Genomic DNA, 22,139 nt, shown 5'->3' with positions numbered 1-22,139 from the left:
CCTCAGCCTTTATTTCATTGATCAGCCTTACACTTCATGAACTCCCACCTTTGATGAGTTCATGCCACATTATTCCCCATGACTTGTTGAGCTATGAACGTATGTGAGCTCACTCTTGCTGTCTCACACCCCCCCCCCCCACAGGAGAAGAACAGGTGGTCGAAGAGGAGCCGCCTAACACTGAGGCATTCGACTTGATCTAGGTGGCGTTTCTCAGTTGACATTAGCGCCGACGATCCTTAGTTCGTTTTATCTTTATTATTTTATTTTGTAATAAGTCTTCCGCTATGTAATAAATACTCTGATGTTCATGACATTTATCTCTATACACTCTGTTATTATATATGTTGTCTTCTTGGCGCATGTATGAGATGCACCCGGCTTTGTTCCTTAAAACCGGGTGTTACAGAAGTGGTATCAGAGGAAATGTTGACTGTAGGACGAAACCTAGATAGAAATGGCAAAACCCTTTCCTACTTACCTTACTCTGACTCATTCTATACTTATCTCATCTTGATCTTGTCTCACCTTCTGCTAATCTACTCTAGTTAATCTTATCTTTTCTCCTCTAAGACAAGATGGATTTCACACCTTGGAATCCTACCACTATGATCCTTTTTAAGATATAGGGGACCTAAGACAAAATTCAAAACTACTTTCTTTAAAAATGTTGTTTGATTGTTCTGATGTTAAATGTCTGATTTGCTTCTTTGATTGATTGATATATTATATATGGACATCTTAGCATGTACCACCATAAGGTAATGAATTAGCTTTAGTAGGTGACACACTTAGCTAATAAATCCCCCAAAGTAACATGCTTCGTAATCACTGCCTTGTCTACAATCCTTTCTTTCGTACCCTATGTTTCTAACCCAGATGAGCTACCCCTATACTGTTAGAAGAGAGCAGTATAGACGTGATCCTTGGTATGTCGTGGTTAAGAAAGGCAAAGGCAGTTTATACACTGTGCTAAAGGAACCATAGAACTCACCAGCCCTAAAGGAGAAAGATTTCAAGTTCAAATTGCAGTAACCACCTCATCCAAACGTGCGATGTTCTTTATACCTGAGAAGTTTGTTGGTGACAACATCCGTGTGGTTAAGGATTTTCCGGAGGACTTTCCAGAGGAGTCACCAGGGATGCCACCATATAGGGAAGTTGAGTTTGTCATTGATCCCTTACTTAGGACTGCCCTACTTTCAAACGGCCATACAGGATGTCTGTAGAAGAGTTAAAAGAATTCAGGGAGCACCTAACGGAGTTGCAAGAGGCTGGGTACCTTCGTCCGAGTCTTCACCTTGGAGAGCACCAGTTTTGTTTGTACAGAAGAAAGATGGATTGCAAGGGATGTGCGTGGATTAAAGGTCCCTTAATGGTGTCACTATGAAAAACAAGTATCCATTACCCCGAACTGAGGATTTGTTTGATCAGATGAGAGGAGCCAGGGTATTCTCGAAGATTGATCTCCGATTGGTTACCATCAAATGAAGATTATACCATCGAATTCCCAAGACAGCTTTCTCGACCCGATACAGATTATATGAGTTCACTGTTATGTCGTTTGGATTAACCAATGCACCAGCTTATTTTATGAATTTGATGAATAAAGTGTTTATGGAGTATTTGGACAGATTTGTCGTGGTGTTCATCGACGATATTCTTATCTATTCTAAGAGTGAAAGTGATCATGAACAACATCTAAGGTTGGTGCTACAAAAGCTGCGAGATAATCAACTCTACGCTAAGTTCAGCAAGTGCGAGTTTTGGATTGACAAGGTGCCATTTCTTGGTCATATTATTTCTAATGGAGGAATTTCAGTGGATCCTGCTAAGGTTAAAGAGATAATGGAGTGGAGAGTACCCACTACAGTTATGGAGATTCGGAGTTTCTTGGGACTTGCTGGATACTATCGGAGATTTATTGAAGGGTTCTCTAAGATTGCCAAGCCTATGACCTCGCTTTTGGAGAAAGGAAGAGAATTCAAGTGGGATGAGAAATGCCAAGAAAGCTTTGATCGATTGAAGGAGAGACTAATGTCGCCACCAGTATTGGTTATGCCAGATCTACAGAAGGGGTTTGACATTTATTGTGATGCATGTGGCCAAGGACTTGGATGTGTGCTCATGCAAGAAGGACATGTGATCGCCTATGCATCTCGTCAGTTGCGGAAACATGAATTGAACTACCCCACTCATGACTTGGAATTGGTTGCCGTTGTGCATGCACTTAAGATGTGGAGACACTACATTATGGGAACTAAGTGCCAAGTATATACGGATCATAAGAGCTTGAAGTACATATTCACTCAGAAGGATCTCAACCTTAGGCAACGCCGTTGGTTGGAGCTCATTAAGGATTATGATTTGGAGATTCACTATCACCCAGGCAAGGCAAATTTGGTTGCAGATGCCTTGAGTCGAAAGGAGCATGTCCACTCCGCTTTCGTTGTCCAGCTACCTGATGAATTAACAAAAGATTTTGAGAGACTCAACCTGGGAATTGTTACACATACGGAAGGAGTGACTATTGAATTGGAACCTACCTTGGAGCAAGAAATTCGTAAAGGTCAGGTTGGTGATGCTAAAATCCAGGAGATCAAGGATCTGATAACAGAAGGTAGAGGCCCGGAATTCACAGAGGATGAGTAAGGCACGATATGGTTCAAGAATCAGATCTGTGTTCCCGATATCGATAGTCTTCGGGAAACCATATTGAAGGAGGCACATGACTCAGTTTATTCTATTCATCCTGGGAGTACTAAGATGTATCAGGATTTGAAACAAAAATATTGGTGGTATGGATTGAAGAGAGATGTGGCTGCACATGTGGCTATGTGCGATGTGTGCCAAAGAGTTAAAGCTAAACACCTAAGGCCAGCCGGACTATTGCACCCACTGAAGATACCTGAGTGGAAATGGGAAGAAGTTGGCATGTACTTCATTGTTGGATTACCCCGCACGTCTGCTGGATATGATTCTATATGGGTGATTGTGGACAGACTAACTAAAGTAGCCCACTTTATTCCAGTGAAGACCACGTATTCAGGAGCCAAGTTGGCAGAGTTGTACATGACACGAATTGTATGCCTGCATGGTGTGCCAAAGAAGATTGTGTCAGACCGGGGGTCACAGTTTACCTCTCGGTATTGGAAGAAGTTACACGAGTCATTGGATACGAGATTGAATTTTAGTTCGGCTTACCATCCACAGACTGATGGGCAGACTGAGAGGACCAACCAAGTGCTAGAGGATATGTTAAGAGCTTGTGCTCTTAAACATGGTGGAAGTTGGGATAAGAGTTTGCCGTATGCGGAGTTCTCTTATAATAATAGTTATCAGGCCAGTTTGAAGATGTCACGGTTTGAGGCTTTATATGGCAGAAAGTGCAGGACTCCACTGTATTGGGATCAAACTGGTGAAAGGCAATTGTTTGGGCCTGAGATTATACAAGAAGCAGAGGAACAAGTTCAGCAAATAAGGGAGAATTTGAGAACTGCACAGTCTAGGAAGAAAAGTTATGCTGATACCCGGAGAAGACTGCTTGAGTTTAAGGAGGGTGATTATGTCTATTTGAAGGTGTCACCACTCCGGGGTATGAGAAGATTTAAAGTCAAAGGAAAGTTGTCCCCTCGCTTTATTGGACCCTTCTTAATCTTAAAGCGAGTGGGAGAGGTAGCATATCAATTGGAGTTACCGGGTCATCTTGCGGATGTTCATGATGTATTTCATGTATCTCAGCTGAAGAAATGTCTCAGGGTACCTGAAGAACAATTACCAATGGAAGACCTTAGTGTTCAAGATGATCTGACCTATGCTGAGTACCCCATCAAGATTCTGGATACACCGACTCGTGTTACGAGGAATAAGGTTATAAAGACGTGCAAAGTTCAATAGAGTCACCACGGTGAAGATGAAGCAACTTGGGAAAGAGAAGAAGAACTTCGTATAGATTTTCCCCACCTTTTCCCTAGATCTTCTTAAATCTCGAGGACGAGATTATTTTTAAGGGGGGTAGGATTTGTAATATCCACCTTGTGAAAAAGAGTATAAAGAAAATTATATTCCTTTATACATAAGTGTGTCATCCACCTTTATCGTTTCATGAGCACATTACATATAACAAATAACTAAGTGACAAAAGACACCTAAAAATAATACATGCATCATATTGGATTTTGTTTGTTTGTGCATTTAAAACAATAATAACATGGATTAAGATATTATAATGTGTAGAAGATTTAGATTAAACCCTAGATTTGAATTTGGGAGTTAAATGGAAAAGGAGAAAGAAATACCATAAAATACAAAATAAATTCATAAATAGGTAAATACCACACTAGTATTTTCAAGATGTATAATTAATCCGAGTGCAAACTCACCACAAATTTTAAATTCAAAGGGGGGATTCAAAAATAAGAAAGAAAAGGGAAGAAAAGAAAAGATAAAAGAAAGAATACCTATTTGGGCCTCAGTCTGCACATTTGGCCCATTTTCCCCTTAACCTCGTGCCAACCGGCTGACCTGTGGGCCGCCTGGTCGGCCTCCTTTTCATCTCCACGCGCGCCGGGTGACTTCCATGTGGGGCCCTGGTGTCAGGGTTATCCCCTCCGCGGTCAGCTCACGCGCGCTGCTAACAACCTCGCCGGGATCTTCGCGCTGATGGATCGGGAAGGGGAAACTGCTTACAGGGCCACGTCTGTGGGTATTTGAGCCACCCCTCCTTGCCCCTCTCATCCACCCGCAAACTCCCCACCATACTCGCCACACTCGCGATCCGAAGGTCGGGCGCGCCATTGCCGTAAAGGGTGGGAGAAAGGGAGTTCTGTTGCAGCCGTTCTTCACCGACGTGGCAAATTGGGGGCGTGCAACTGCCCTACCACTTTCGTGGCATCCTCGTCGACAAAATAGGCATCGCCGCAGCATAAAGCGAAGCTCGAATCAACCGAGGATTCCTCACCGGGTTGGGCGGCCACCGTGGCCACACCTCACCGTGGCCGAAGCTTGGCGAAGCGAAAACCGTGGTAAACATCCCATCCCTCGCTTGTACTTCATACCCCCATCGTGTTGCACCAACTCGAATTGAAGTTAGCTTACAAGAACCCCTGGAATTACTCACCGGAATCTATGCGCCACCGCGGATCCGCTCTACTCCGTGGCCAGGGCGGTAACATCAGTCAAACATTAAATTGGGGGCTCTATCGGGTTCGCCCTACCTTTGGCTTAGTGTGGCTTGGTTGGATTGGAAACTCGGGCGGCGTGTGGCCGAATCGCACAAGTCCGGCGATGGTCCGCCGTGTGCCCTGGGCGGCGCCACCGTAGCTCGACAAAGGAATTGGGGGAGACACCTGGGCCGTTGATGCGGAGACGGATGGCTAGGATTAGAAGCCGGGTAACGGTTCGACCTTGGCTTGTTAGGACCGTCCGATGCGGGGCGAACGCGTAGGATTTAATGCAAGGCAAAGGAATCCGGATCCATCGGATCGCGATCCAACGGACTGGATCGCGTACCGATTGGGGATGGGGTCGGTCTAATCTGTACCGCCAGTCTCTAATCCAACGGCTAGGAATTAACCGTACCCCTTCGCGGGTCAATTTTTCTAAAGAGACCCTCACCTCTCTAGAAATCAACCCGCAGTCCAGACCAGTGGCGCGCTGTGTCTTGGAGATCTTGCGGGTTAGCCCCTGAACTTACCAGTAATTGAGGCCCGATGCAGAATTGTTTTAAATCAATTAAATGAATTAGAAATTGGATTTTTAATATGAAAATAAACCCTAGAACTTGTATAAATCGTAGAAAATCCATTTTTAGTCCAAATTGAACCATTCCAATTTCTAAAATTTTGTAATAATATTCTCTATCATTTAGTGTCTCTGTTTTGACATGAAAACAGTAAGAAAATTTATTTATCATTTAATCCTATTTTTATCACATTAACCCTTAGGAAATTCATAACTTGAATTCTATAACTCCAAATTTAGTGATTCCAGTTCCTATGATTTCATTTTAATGTGTAGATTTTTACTGCATATTTTATTTACATGTTTGGTGTGATGTTGATTTTGGCTATACTATGTATGTATTGTGTTGATGCGAATAGACGAGCAAGCCACTGTGGAAACTGAGGTTCAACAAGTAGAAGTAGCTGAGCAGGAGCTCATTGAAGGCAAGTTGTGCCCTTGATCACTTACTTTTCCCAGCCATGTTCTTATTAATTTTAATGATCTGCATAGGTTAATTTTGATGGGATCCTTTATGTTACCCAGTTTTGATTACCTCTATACCTTGTTCACCCCTGAAATATTTTTGGGTAGTACTTGCTATTGCTTTATGTGGATTGGGTATGGAGTTACACTATTCATGATTATTCTGTTATTATCTTGTTATTATTATTGTTCATGTTAAGATCATTAAATTAATGAGCGGCCACCCGGGAAAACAGTGCTACCACAAGGGTTTAATGGGACGCCCTTGGCTGATTAACTAGGAAAGCTAGTGGAGGTCTTCCTTACCCGAAAGGGGCAAGGGCAGTAGGGGAGTGGTCAGTGTAGGGAGGTCCTTGGGTTGATTTTACTGCGATGGCGGTCAGGCAAGAACCCTGCACTGGAGCTTCCTATAAACTGTAGCGGGATTTCTGAAGCTAGTGGAACTTTGTAAAGGCCTCGTAGTGTTACCCTGCCTCGCCTCCTCGGTAGAGGTGTATGGGAATGGCCGTCTCTTGGCAGATGGGTAACATGACTTGTGGGTAAAGATGCGCAACCTCTGCAGAGTGTAAAACTAGTATACTAACCGTGCTCACGGTCATGAGCGGCTCGGACCCTCACATGATTAATTATGGAACTTAAATTCAATTTGACATTTGCATCGCATTTGGGATTATTTTACTATTACTTTTCTTTATTATTATTAAGGTTTGGTATTTACTTACACCTAGTAATTGCCAATAAAATTTTGACCAACTTATAAAAGCAATGCTCAGCCTCAGCCTTTATTTCATTGATCAGCCTTACACTTCATGAACTCCCACCTTTGATGAGTTCATGCCACATTATTCCCCACGACTTGTTGAGCTATGAACGTATGTGAGCTCACTCTTGCTGTCTCACACCCCCCCCCACAGGAGAAGAACAGGTGGTCGAAGAGGAGCCGCCGAACACTGAGGCATTCGACTTGATCTAGGTGGCGTTTCTCAGTTGACATTGGCGCCGACGATCCTTAGTTCGTTTTATCTTTATTATTTTATTTTGTAATAAGTCTTCCGCTATGTAATAAATACTCTGATGTTCATGACATTTATCTCTATACACTCTGTTATTATATATGTTGTCTTCTTGGCGCATGTATGAGATGCACCCGGCTTTGTTCCTTAAAACCGGGTGTTACACTTCATCTTCTTTTACTTTGTTTACCAATGAAATTAATATTTTGTATTTTTCAAGGCCTTCGTTCCTTAATTCGATCACCTCTGAACGAAGGTTGTTCAGAGCCATTGTATACCCTTCATCTTCAATGTTTTTCTGTGCTCTAAGGGCATTGCTAAGGATTAAGCCCTGCAAGAGGAGGACAAGATTAAGTATAAACAAATGAAGTAATTCGTTTTCAAATACAAAATTGACTTTTATACCTTTATGCTATTATATGCTCAACTGTCAGCCAGTTCATCCTTTGATAATATTGAAAGGCCATCTTCCAGCTTCGGAAATCCGAAGCTTCTACCCATCTCCTGGCAGACGGATATCTCTTTATTATCCGGGAGATAGTACAAAAAATCTTCTTCCCCACTGCCATTGAACACTAATGCCCCCTTCGGGTATTTCAATTTTTAGGCATAATGTTGAGCTTCTCGCTCTTCTTCCTGAGAAAGTCTCTTTCCCGAAGCATGGCGGATGATGTAATCAATGTTCTCTTTTAAAGCTTTAGGAGCAGGAGTGGCAACCTTTTCAAACGAAATTTGCTCTGTGGCTTTTTCTTCTGTTGCTTTTTCTTCAAATTCCGCATGCTTCATCTCAGCAGGAACTGAGGGCCCCGCCTTGGCTTTAGCCTGGGTTGTTATAGCTTCAACATCTATTTGCTTAGTATCAGCTTTGGGTTGCGTTTTGTTAGCTTCGGCAACTTTCCCTTTGGGAGTGAGACTTGTGGAGTCGGTTGTCTCCAGTACATCTAATACATTTACCATCCTCCTTCTCCTAGGAGTTATGGCAGAACTTTTTTGTGCCCTCAGCGCTGTTGCTTCTGTTGAAGGACTTAGTCTTCGCCATCTTTGTTATCTCTTCAGTTGTTTACCTTTCAGCCTTATCTTTGTCAACCTTCGTTTCAACTAGCTCAACCGAAGGTGCCTTCGGCATTATAGCCGGTTCTTCAGCCCTCTACATCGGAGGAGCGGTTTCTCTTGATTCAGCAGCTGAAGAAGCCCCCCCCCCCAAACTCAGGCACCACGGCCAGTTCAATATAACGTGGCCGGTGGGTAAGTACCTTCATCTTTTTGCTTGCAGCCTTCGGCACAGGTTCAGCCAAGGCGGCTAGAGCAGCAGCTTTCCTCTTCTTCCCTTACCCCCGCAGCGGGTAGCGGTAGTCGGGGTAGACGAAGCCAATAGCGTCAAAAACTCTGTTCAATCTCTTCTTTCCTCGACCTCCGAAGGCTGTGGATAATGCATTATCTTCTGCCTTGGAATATGATCCAAGCAGTTCATCACTTGTAACTTCGATGCATTTTAGCTAGTCATCGTTTGGTTCATCGAATTTATCCCCATACCTGAATGTATACTTTAGCCGGACTAGTTCACCTTCGCTAGAATTGGTGATGGTCTCCTTCGGCATTTCCCAGCTCTCTACAAGCGGCCATACTCTGAATATTATGTGCTCTTGAATTAAATCTCTCGTGCCAATAAAGAAGCAGGCAGTACCAAATGCCTTCTGACATGCTTCGGTGGCTTCATCAATTTCAACCTTCGGCTTTCGGAGGCCGAAGCGGGACCATATGGGGCGCATAATAACCTCCCTGATGTTCTCCCTCGCTATCAAGTCATTCTTCACATAGAACCATTCTTCCATCTAATTTCCCGGCCATCTCTTCCGAAACGTTGGCACTAGGTGGCTTGCGTTGGGACGGGCGATAAATCCATAAGAAACGAAGTTGTTGTGATATTGTTCCTTACCCATGGCCTTCGTCTCATACAGAAGTTCGTGCATGCTGCAGAAACATTTTGCGCTTGGTTCTATCCCTTGGCTTCTTACTGCCCAAACGAAGACTCCCATCCTCAATATGGCTTCGGGGGTCAATTGATGAAGGAAAATTTGGAAGGTTTTCAACACTTCAATTACAAACTTGCTCAGTGGGAACCGAAGCCCAACTTTGAAGAAGCTTCAAAAAATCACAACTTCGTTCTCCTCAGGCGCAGGAACGTTGTTGTCTCCGCCAGCCCTCACAATAGACCTATCCCGAAAGTACCTTCCCCTCATGTTTTCGAGGTGACTTTGCTTGATGGTCGATTTCCCAAAAATTGCATGACTTGGTCTCCAGGGTCGATCCTCGGAATCTTCTCCTCCACTTTCTGCATCATAACTGTCACTGTCACCAGTATCTTCAGACAGGCCTTCCAGTATCTCCATAGTAATCTTCTCTGTATTTGATTTTGCCATTGACTCGATAAACCCAGCTATGTAAGGATTCGCAGCCTTTTTCTTCTCAAAGAGCTTCTCCTCTTCAGTTAGCTTCGTCTCAGCAGCATCCTTCTTGTCTTGAGACATTTTTTCCTTAAGAGATGACAAAAATGTGTCTTTCTAACCGAAGCTTAGGAAGCTTGAGAAGCTAGCAAGCTTTAGTGAGCAAGAGCTATGAAATTGAGAAAATAAAGCAAATGGCACAAGCAGCGTACCAAATGAGGTTGGTACGATTTCTTATTTATACGCCCGACATGCTCCAAATTGGGGGGCCCCGTCTGTCATTGACTGTTGCTATTCTAGCAAAGGGAAGGTGTTTTTTCGGACCTTCGGCTTAAGGCCTTCGTCCATGTCGCAATCTGAATTCGTTATCCTAAACAAATTAATACCGCGAGGGGCTACTGTTGGGGGCCTTCGTCCTCTGAAGGTCCTCAAAAACATGTTTTAACAATATTTTCCAAGTGTGACATGTAAATAGGTACCTTCGAACTCGGGTCAAAAGCATATATATAATATGGGAAGCATGATCGGGACGAAGGTCGAATCAATCTCAAAGCTATGTGCAAGGAAGCTTCGGCTAAATGGCGGAAAAAGGAACCGACTTAAAGGGGAAAAGGCTATCTAGTCCTCATAGAATTGTATATAAGTTAATAATAAATGTAAAGGGCATGAATATAATTTCTCACAGGCTGTGTCTTGTGCCTATAAATAGATGAACAGTACCCCCGTACTGTTCACGCTGACTTGTACTTGCTTGTGCATCACGCTTGTACTTTTACCTTCTATCAAGCCGAAGGTACATTTGTAATTCAATATTGTTTTTATCTTTCTAAGATGAGATAATGAGAATGAATCAATAATGTTATATGATTGTTTATATTTGTTTATGTTGTCTCTTATATGTTATATGCTTCTTCCTTTATTAACATATACTGCGATGACGAAGGTATGTCCTTCATGACCTTCGTCTGAAGATCATTATATCCTAAGGGAAATAATTCTTCGAAGGATGAAGGGTTTTTACCTTTAACATTCTGTGTTACCTTGTTCTTGATTCATAGCATTTGAGAACAAGTCCCCAACAAAGCTCTTAGCACATTCCAAGGATACTTCGTAACATTTTTCTTTGGCAGCGCAAAGCTCATCGGCATTCTTTTGTGCTCTTAATTTTTTGATCTCGCATATCTCATGTTTCACCACCTCAACTTTGAACTTTTCAGTTGCTTCAACAATTTTCCTCTTTAATTCTTGTACTTCAGCTTTATGAGCTTCAGCTTGGGCAGCAAGCTTAGCTTCGTTAGATTTCAATCTATCTACTAAGGGGAGTCATATTTTATCCTTTTCAAGAGCTTCATTCCTTAGTGTGATAACTTCTGAGCGAAGATTCCCAAGAGCTATTCGGTAGCTCTCATCCTTCGCATCTTTCTAGGCCTTCAAAGCCTTGCTTAGAATTAAACCCTGAAAAACGAAGAGTGAGCACGTAACAATGGCAAGAAAAACCATAATAGTATATAAATCAAAGTATGCACACCTTCAAGATGTTGTAAGCAAGACTGTCTGCAAGTTGATCTTTCGACATTGCAGATAGGCCAAGTTCAAGCTTCAGATATCCTATGTTGTCCATTATTTCCCGACACACATGTATTTCTTTACTGTCTGGTAGACAGTAAAGGAAGTCATCTTTGTCATTTCCACCATATACCAAGGACCCTCGGGGTTACTTCGGATCCTTGGCATAGTGTTGCACCTTGGCAATCTGCTCTTCTGTTAGTTGCTTTCACAAAGCATGTCGAACGATATAGTTCGGGTCATCCTGGGAAGGTGCTTCGGGAGCTGGCGTCGAAGGTTTCTTTAGAAGGCTCTCTTTCGTGTGATTTTCTGGTACGACTTCTTAAGGCCCCGCTTTGGCATGGGCAGAAGTGCTGACAGTAATCATCTTTGGAACTTCTTTAGTTTTACTCCTAGAGGCTTTGGTAGAAGAAGAAGGTGGTGTCTTCATAGATTCTAGAACAGCTTCCAAAACGCTTGCCATCCTTCGTTTCCTTGGAGTGTCTGTGGTGATTGGCAGCTTCGGCAATATTGTCACTTTCATCTTTAGCTACTCTGGTACTTTCTCCGTTACTAGCTCTGGCTCTCTAGCCAGGTACTGAGTAACTCCAGTTGGCACAATAGGAATAGCCTCCATAGTCGGGGGGGTTGTTTCCACCCTTTCACTTAGCTTCGGCACATCAGGCGTCTCAATGCGCTTGGGTCGGTGCGTCAAAACTTTAACCTTCTTCGACCTCGACACACTAGAAGATGTCGAGGTAGCGGCTTTCCCTTTCCTCCCTTGCTTTCACATGGGATAGCAGTAGTCTGGGTACACAAACCCGATAACATCAAACACCTTGTTCAATCTCTTCTTGCTGCGAGCACTGAAAGCAGTTGTCATAGCTTCGTCTTCGGCCTTCGAATACGCTCCAAGCAGCTCATCACTAGTTGCCTCTATAGCATCTAGCCAGTCATCATTCGGTTCACCAAATTGGCTTATGTATCGAAAGGTATACATCAGATAGACCAAGCCATTTTTACTGGAGCCGGCGGCAGCCTCCTTCGGCATTTCCCAACCATTTGCAAGGGGCCACACTCTGTATGCAATATGCTCTTGGACCAAGTCTCTTGTGCCGATATAAGTGCACACTGTGTTGAAAGCTGCTTGGCATGCTTGCACGTCATTCCCAAGTGCAATGAGTGGCCTCCTAATGCCGAAGCGAGACCATATAGGGCGCTGAATAATCCCTTTCATAACCTCCCTCTAACTCAGGTCAATCTTCACATAAAACATTCCTGCATCCAAGAGCCTGGTCACCTTTTCCAAAACGTCGGCACGAGATAATTGGCCTCAGAGCGGGGCACGAAGCTGTAACAACCGAAGTTGTTGTGGTATTGTTCTTTCCCAGTCGCTTTCGCCTAATAGGATAATTCGTGAATATTACAGAAGCACCTGGCGTCTGTGTGACGGAACATCCCAAGAAATTAGGTCCACCTACAGATGTCCTTGTCCTAAGGACCTCAAATAGTCATGCAGGTGTGCATAATGACTCGGCAAGTTCGGTTATCTGTATCTTCATCATATCGCCCAAGAGCGCTTAACCCATCACGCAGACATTACACAAATCAGAGTAGAGAATGAGCGGAAAGGATTACAATAACGTAATGTACATTTATGCAAAATATAGAAAGAGTAGTTATTACATAACTGGGTGTTTGAGTGTGGAACTTATTATTACATAACCGGGAGACAAAACACCCTCCCCAAATAAGTTTTAGTGTTCTTCCTCTTGCTTGGGCACCACCTTGGAACAGAAACAACAGAACTCAGCTGTTTCATCACCTACAACAACATGGGTTCGAAAACCCTGAGTACGGAGTGTACTTCCGCAAGTCTTACCCGTCAAAAGAAAAGACTCTCAAGGATATGCTGGCTTTTGGAAATCAAGGTAAAGCTTATCAAGATTCAAAGACTCTGTTTGCAGAAAAGCTTACTATGAGGGGATCCGTAAAAATCCATTTTTATTATCAGGTTAAGTAGTTACCTGCATCTAGATTTCTTTCTATCCTAGATCAAGCACTTGGCCTATACTAGTCGTATTTTATCAACCCTTCAGTTCACTTGATTGCTACGTGTAAGTCAGTGACCAAGTCTTCATGTCTAAGAAGTAACGGTGATCCGAATTGATTAATACCTAGCTGGGGATCTCCAACCACATTACATATGTAGCACTTAACCCTTGCAAATGTCAACTCACCACCGGGTTTCTCAAGACTAGAATAGGTTCACGCCAACCGAGAGCACAGATACTCCATTGTCCAGCCTCTTGCCACGGAGGGTACATGCTACTCTCGCCATCTCTCCACTCCCATTGCGTGGTGGCCTTTTTGGTATTGGTCCGACCGAGGCAAAGCTTACCCATGACGAGGCATATGGCCAGTTAAAAGGTCCTCGGTCAGCAGGCCTACGTCGGCTCGGTCCTTAAGCGACTCAGATGGAAACACTACACCAAGACTCTCTTCTTGTGTAAGTCACCCGCTCGGTCTTGTCTTTATCATTTACAACCCAAAGTTTGGTACCTGACATAGGTACATCTTTTTAGATGTTGAACCCATCACGGCCACGATGGATTCACCATCATAATTCTTTTCTTTGTAAAAAATCTCATCCAATGGGAAGCATCACTTTTTGTTTAAAACAAAACATTTTGTTTTCTAAAGCAAGGCTAAGCATCAGAAAACGTGTTTGAATAAATCATGTAACAAGGAATGGTAAGTTTCCAAGGAAGCGAATGCATCAATGGTTTGGCACACAACTCCTATCACCTAATGCATCATATAAGGTGATAAAAATTTTAAAACAACAAGGAAAGGGGTAATGCATCGGGGCTTGCCTTGTGTTGCAGGAGGTTCAGGGTCCACTCTGCAGATGTCGAGGTAGAAGTTGTTCTCGGCTGGAGGATTCTCAGCTTGAGGGACAACTTATTCTTTAATCACAGTTTCTTCCTCATTTTCTATACATGACATTACATGTACATGAATGCTTATGTGATGTTATGAATATGCAGTTACATAATAGAGACATACTAAGTTGTATCTTGAATACAACTTTCCTTCACGGTACAACTAATCACTAGGGTTTTCTAAGTTGGTATTCTATTAGTATTAAGTAACTAACCCTAGGGGGCCAGTGATTGGGTTTGTGATCAAACAGTGTCCAAATAATTTCAAATTTCACTCAAGGTCTTTAATCATCATATTAAGCCTACCCAAAAAGTTTTAGCATTTTTGGAGCTACTAAACTATTTAAAAAATTCTAAAAGGCTTGGTTTGAACACCTTTAAAGGCTACATAATTCTAGGTTTGGGATAAAAATCTTAGAGTTATTTTTATTAAATACTAGATGATTTTAGGAGTCTAACAAATTTTGTCTCATAATTTTATCTATTTTATACTATTTTCTACAAATTTCCTAATCTGCCAGTAAAAAGAAAAGGAGAAATCATGAATAGTGCTGGGCCAAATCTGGCCCAAGCCAGCCCGTGAACAGGAGAATATGCGCGTGCCCGCGCCCGCGCTGGCGAACTTGCGTAGTGGCCCCTAGGTATTTGAATAACCAGTAAAGAGCCTGAGACACTATTCATATGTCTCGCTGACATTCGCATAAACACCATTGAACTTCTATTTCTTTATGGCTTTCGGTCCACGATGGAACCGAATCGAGCACATGGCCGGAGTCGCGGTTCCACGGCGACGGCAACCCGTACAAGAGGAAACAAGGATACGGACATCGTGCATAAGTCTACCCGAGCAAAAGCCCTCATTCAATTGGACTGGTCTGACCTTAATCGATGCTTGTCCACGGTCATGGCGGCGCTAAGGCTCCCGTGAGTGTGTTCTGAGCAACTAAACGTGGTAGCGCATAAATTGAAGCTAGGGTGAGTTTCACTTATTCACCTGAGGTCGGGTACACGCGTGAATTTGGACATAACGGGGGTGGAAGAGTGGGTCGACGTGAGTGCGCGCTCGGAGGTGTTCCGCGGTGACGAGATGATGTTCTCGATGCCCTATCGTGGTAGCGCTCCGTCGGTTGGGCCGACAAGCAACGTTAACATTCAAGGATGCTAAAACATGGAATAGATGGGGATGAACAGACCTAGAAATGGCTGATCACGATAGGATGCCTCACGGCGGCGCGAGTGACCTGATTTGGGGGAAATCCGGTGACTGTGGGCTATGGTGCACGACAGAGGCTAACTGCAGGTGGTATGAGCGTGTAACAGAGGGGCAGAGTGAGGGTAGTGCTCAATTTAAAGGAACCAGCTACGTGCTTCGCAAATTTGAGACGAAGACGATCACGATGGCGGTGGGATATTTCACTGTATGAGTTCATCGTGGTGCCTGACGGTACAATGGCTCAAGGGCAGTAACTCTAGGCCTGTCACTGTTATAGCTACGTGGTGAAATGGTCATGACGTGGCACAATCATGAAGGGCGGCGGCTACCACGGCGATGATCGTCTGGCCATGTCGTCGTGCAAGTGGGTACGACGAACTGAGCAGTAACAGGGCCCAAGCTCATCCCAATGCCAAGATCTTTTACCCCAAGTCGTTATCCACGCGCCACAGAGCACGAATCACAACGCCGGCGTGGATAGCGGCGCAGGTTCACCGACGTCAGGTTCAGTGAATCTGTGATCTTCTTCAGGTTACTGTACCATGGGAACTCCATTCAGTGCACCTGGCAGAGCAAGTTAAGGAGCTTCATTCTCAAATTTTTATGTGACAAACCACTAAGCCGACTGTACCAAAGTTGTTCTTCTATAAACCAACTTCAACTTTTTATAGGGTTTTTGATCATATACTCACTGAATCATGCGAAATTTGGCCACAAAGTTCATCAGAGTTCACTGACAGTCAAACTTCAGTGCCTGATCCGACTGACAGTCCAACTTCAGATCCATTTTTCTCCAATTTCCATGTAGTACTAGGGTTTAGCCACTTAATCAAACTTGTACTACTATAGTAGCTTTACAATCTTGTTGTAGTGACTTATGGCAAAATCTCCATGGATTAAGAGATACAGGGACTCCAATTCAGCCTAATCACACTGTTTTTTCAGGGTTAAGCCAAATGGGTGCTCTTGGGGACTTTTGCAAATTACTCCAATTTGTTCCACAAAACTTGGAAATCTCCAAATGTAAATGTTGCTTAGTTTTTGTTACTCTACCACTTTGATATATCTACTTTGGTCCAAAAGTGTATAGAAATTGATCTCATCTCATAGAGCACTAATTAGGGTTTCTAGGGTCCTTATTAGGGTTTTGAGTGTTCTAGGGTTTAAGTGGCACTCAAACTCTCTAAGTTTAGTCTTCTTTGAATACCTCCACTAACCTTTGAGATCATACTCAATTTTTTATCTCACACATCCACATACCTCTATCCCTTGGTTAAGTACCCTATCCTAGGGTTAAGGATTACTTCAAGTCATCACATCACAACTTGTTTTGAAATTTTAGGCTAGTGGATGCACTCTAGATGTAACATACATAATGAAATGTCAATGCATATGATGCCATGCCCCAGTTTTAGTTCTTGTAACACCAGGGTTGTTACAGTCTGGCTCTAACCCTTGGCTCCTCATGTCCCATATAAAACCCCGACTTTAATAAAAGCTTCGGGGGTAAGTTGATGAAGATAAATTTCAAAAGTTTTTAAGACTTCGACAAACATCTTATCCAAGGGGAACCAAAGTACAACTTTCATGAAGCTTCTAAAAATCACCACTTCGTCAGCTTCGGGAAGAGGAACGGTACTCTCCCCTCCGACCCTCACGATAGAAATATCACGAAAGTATCTGCCTTTCATCGCTTCGATCTACCCTTGCTTAACAGTCGACTTTCCAAAAACAACATGGCTTGGCCTCCATGGCCGGCCTTCGGCATCTTCATTTCCACTTTCTATGTCAAAACTCTCACTATCGCTGGAGTTCTCAGATAACCCAGCCAACATCTCATTGGTGATTTTCTCCGTGTTGGTTTTCTCCATAGATTCTTAAAACTCGGCCAGTGTGGGGTCACTGATCTTCTTCTCCTCAGCCATTCAGACGGTGGTTGCGCAAATGCCGAGGCTCAAAAGTTAATCGAATTTGACAAAGCAAAGAAGGTTAAAATGGCATGCACAGTACAAGCAGCTAGATAGCACGAAAAATACTCACAACATAGGTCTCTATATATACACTCAGAACCCCATAGCGTGGTGGGTCCCACGGGTCAGAATGATTCGCTATTCTAGCGAAGGGAAGGTGTTTTTTCGGACATTTAGCTAAAGGCCTTCGTTCACGTCGCAGTCTATATTTGTTACAAAGAAACAAATCAATACTGCGAGGGGCTACTGTTGGGGGGCTTCCTCTTCCGAAGGTCCTCAAAAAACGTGACTGACCATATGTTTTCAGTATGACATGGATCATTACAGGGGCTTCGGCTTCGGGATTGTACACCCTAAAAATGAATTAGCAGTTCATGTATTCCTTCTATGTCTTTTTATAGGAAGTAACACTAAGGAATGGAGTAAACATAAGATAAAATAGAAATATTATCCATCTAGTGAGATAAGATATTCTTCTCATGAAATTTAAAGAATGCTCATAAATAAAAATATATTCAATATTAAGTAATTCTTGGTAAAATAGAATACATTATTTTACCCTAAATAAGTGAAATGGTGGACATTCATTTCGGGGTTAGCTCGGAATTTGATCCCACACTCATAAAGTAACATAATATATGTACATGACATGCCTTGAGCCTTTAACTAAATAAAGGAACAAAATAATTAAAATAAATATATAAGTATATAAAATATATGTCTGGTATTCATGCCGATATTTTGAATGTTGCATTTAGACTAGAGTTTGAAACTCTGATTTGAATTCAAATTTGAAGTAGAAATCTAAAACAGAAAAGAATAAAAAAAAGGGTTTCCTAGCGCTTGGGCCGCTCCCCTCGGCCCATTTCTGTTTTCCCATTCGCGCGCGGCCCATCTCCACTTTTATTCCGCACAGCCCACTTTCTCCCTCCCCTTCTCTTTTCCACCGTGACGCTGTCATTGGGCCTCGTCCATCAGGGTCGTCTTCCCCGAACGACTCCACGTGAATCCGTGGGGAGCGCAACGGACCGCGCAGTCATCAGGGGAGGCTTGTGTCGCAGATCACGGGAAGAGTCCGGGTCCTCGCAACCTCCGCGTCTCTTCCCCCTGCATATAAGTATCGGGGTCATCTCGCCTTCTCATGCTGCGACTACACCCCGTGCTCTCATCGCTAGCGTAGGGAGGAGATCGGACCGCCACTCCACGCGAATCCTTGGGGAGCGCAATGGACCGCTGAAAGGGAATTAGGCTTACACATAGTTCCTAAATAATTTTGGTGGTTGAATTGCCCAACACAAATAATTGGACTAACTAGTTTGCTCTAGTGTACAAGTTATACAGGTGCCAAAGGTTCACACTCAGCTAATAAAAAGACCAAGTATTGGGTTCAACAAAAGAGCAAAGGGGCAACCGAAGGCACCTCTGGTCTGGCGCACCGGACTGTCCGGTGCGCCACCGGACATGTCCGGTGCACCAGAGGACTCCAACTCAAACTCGTCACCTTCGGGAAATTCCAGAGGCGTCTCCGCTATAATTCACCGGACTGTCCGGTGTACACCGGACAGTGTCCGGTGCTCCAAGGAAGAGCGGCCTCAGGAACTCGCCAGCCTCGGGAATTCGCTTCGGCTGCTCCGCTATAATTCACCGGACATGTCCGGTGTACACCGGACTGTCCGGTGTAACTGCGGGGCAACGGCTACTTCTAGCGCCAATGGCTACCTGCGGCGCATTTAATGCGCGCCTGCGCGCACAGAGGTCAGGCACGCCCATGCTGGCGCACCGGACACTCTACAGTACATGTCCGGTGTGCCACCGGACATCCAGGCGGGCCCAGAAGACAGAGCTCCAACGGTCGGAACCCAACGGCCTTGGTGACGTGGCTGGCGCACCGGACATGTCCGGTGTGCACCGGACTGTCCGGTGCACCATACGACAGCCAGCCTGCACCAAACGGCTAGTTTGGTGGTTGGGGCTATAAATACCCCCAACCACCCCACATTCAAGTCATCCAAGTTTTCCACTTCTCAACTACTTACAAGAGCTCTAGCATTCAATTCTAGACACACTCAAGAGACCAAATCCTCTCCCAAAATCCACACAAAGCTTTAGTAACTAGTGAGAGAGATTTGCTTGTGTTCTTTCGAGCTCTTGCGCTTGGATTGCTTTCTTCTTCCTTGATTCTTTCTTGCGATCAAACTCACTTGTAATTGAGGCAAGAGACACCAATCTTGTGGTGGTCCTTGTAGGAACTTTGTGTTCCAAGTGATTGAGAAGAGAAAGCTCACTCGGTCCGAGGGACCGTTTGAGAGAGGGTAAGGGTTGAAAGAGACCCGGCCTTTGTGGCCTCCTCAACGGGGAGTAGGTTTGAGAGAACCGAACCTCGGTAAAAGAAATCCGCGTGTCTCACTTCATTATTCGCTTGCGATTTGTTTTGCACCCTCTCTCGCGGACTCTATTATATTTCTAACGCTAACCCGTCTCGTAGTTGTGATTAATTTTGTAAATTTCAGTTTCGCCCTATTCACCCCCCCTCTAGGCGACTTTCAATTGGTATCAAAGCCCGGTGCTTCATTAGAGCCTAACCGCTCGAAGTGATGTCGGGAGATCACACCAAGAGGGAGATGGAGACCGGCGACAAGCCCACTACGAGTCACGGGAGCACTTCATCGGAAGAGTCCCGCACCAAGAGGAAGGAGAAGAAGAAGGACTCCTCCAAAGGGAAGAAGTCTTCTTCACACTCCAAAGGGAAGGAGAAGAAATCCTCTTCTCACCACAAAGAGAAGAAGGAGAAATCTTCTTCCCACAAGCCGCATCGGAGTGGGGACAAGAAGAAGAGGATGAGGAAGGTGGTCTACTACGAGACCGATTCTTCATCAACATCCACCTCTGGCTCCGACGCGGCATCCGTCACTTCTAAGCGCCAAGAGCGCAAGAAGTATAGTAAGATTCCCCTAAGCTACCCTCGCATTTCTAAACACACCTTTACTTTCCGTCCCATTAGGCAAACCACCAACTTTTGATGGTGAAGATTACGCTAGGTGGAGTGATTTAATGCGATTTCATCTAACCTCGCTCCACAAAAGTATATGGGATGTTGTTGAGTTTGGTGCACAGGTACCATCCGTAGGGGATGAAAATTATGATGAGGATGAGGTGGCCCAAATTGAGCACTTCAACTCCCAAGCCACAACCATACTCCTCGCCTCTTTAAGTAAGGAGGAATACAACAAGGTGCAAGGGTTGAAGAATGCAAAGGAGATTTGGGACTTACTCAAGACCGCGCACGAAGGTGATGAACTCACCAAGATCACCAAGCGGGAAACGATAGAGGGGGAGCTCGGTCGCTTCCGTCTTCGCCAAGGGGAGGAGCCACAAGATATGTACAACCGGCTCAAAACCTTGGTGAACCAAGTGTGCAACCTCGGGAGCAAGAAGTGGGACGACCACGAGGTGGTCAAGGTTATTCTAAGATCTCTCATTTTCCTTAACCCCACTCAAGTTCAATTAATTCGTGGCAACCCAAGATATACACTAATGTCCCCCAAGGAAGTTATCGGGAATTTTGTGAGCTTTGAATGTATGATCAAGGGCTCAAAGAAGATCAATGAGCTTGATGATCCCTCCACGTCCGAAGCACAACCGGTGGCTTTTAAGGCGACGGAGGAGAAGAAGGAGGAGTCTACACCGAGTAGACAACCAATTGACGCCTCCAAGCTCGACAATGAGGAGATGGCTTTAATCATCAAAAGCTTTCGCCAAATCCTCAAGCACCGGAAGGGGAAGGATTACAAATCCCGTTCCAAGAAGGTTTGCTACAAGTGTGGTAAGCCCGGTCACTTTATTGCTAAATGTCCATTATCAAGTGACAGTGACAGGGATAACGACAAGAAGGGCAAGAGGAGAGAAAAGAAGAGGTACCACAAGAAGAGAGGAGGCGATGCCCACGTGTGCCACGAGTGGGACTCCAAAGAGAGCTCCACCGAGTCCTCCTCCGACGAGGACGCCGCCAACATCGCCGTCACCAAGGGACTCCTCTTCCCAAACATCGGCCACAAGTGCCTCATGGCAAAGGACGGCAAAAAGAAGAAGGTTAAATCTAAATCCTCCACTAGATATGAGTCTTCTAGTGATGAAAATGCTAGTGATGAGGAGGATAATTTGTGTACCCTTTTTGCCAACCTTAACATGGAACAAAAAGAAAAATTAAATGAATTGATTAGTGCTATTCATGAAAAGGATGATCTCTTGGACTCTCAAGAGGACTTCCTTATTAAGGAAAACAAAAAGCATGTTAAGGTTAAAAATGCTTATGCTCTACAAGTTGAAAAATGTGAAAATTTGTCTAGTGAGCTAAGCACTTGCCATGAGACCATTGACAACCTTAGAAATGAAAATGCTAAATTAATTGCTAAGGTTGATTCCCATGTTTGTATTGATTCAATTTCCAATCCTAGAGATGATAATGTTGATTTGCTTGCTAGGATTGATGAATTGAATATTTCTCTTGATAGCCTTATGATTGAAAATGAAAAGTTAATTGCTAAGGCTAAAGATTTTGATGTTTGCAATACTAATATTTCCGACCTTAGAACTAAGAATGATATGTTGCATGCTAAGGTTGTAGAATTAAAATCTTGCAAACCCTCTACATCTACCGTTGAGCACACCTCTATTTGTACTAGATGTAGAGATGTTGATATCAATGCTATTCATGATCACATGGCTTTAATTAAACAACAAAATGATCATATAGCAATATTAGATGCTAAAATTGCCGAGCATAACTTAGAAAATGAAAAGTT

The sequence above is a fragment of the Zea mays genome, chromosome 10 (assembly GCF_902167145.1).
Source record: "Zea mays cultivar B73 chromosome 10, Zm-B73-REFERENCE-NAM-5.0, whole genome shotgun sequence".
In the NCBI taxonomy this organism is placed as follows: Eukaryota; Viridiplantae; Streptophyta; class Magnoliopsida; order Poales; family Poaceae; genus Zea; species Zea mays.
Note: the sequence above shows the minus strand (reverse complement) of the source record.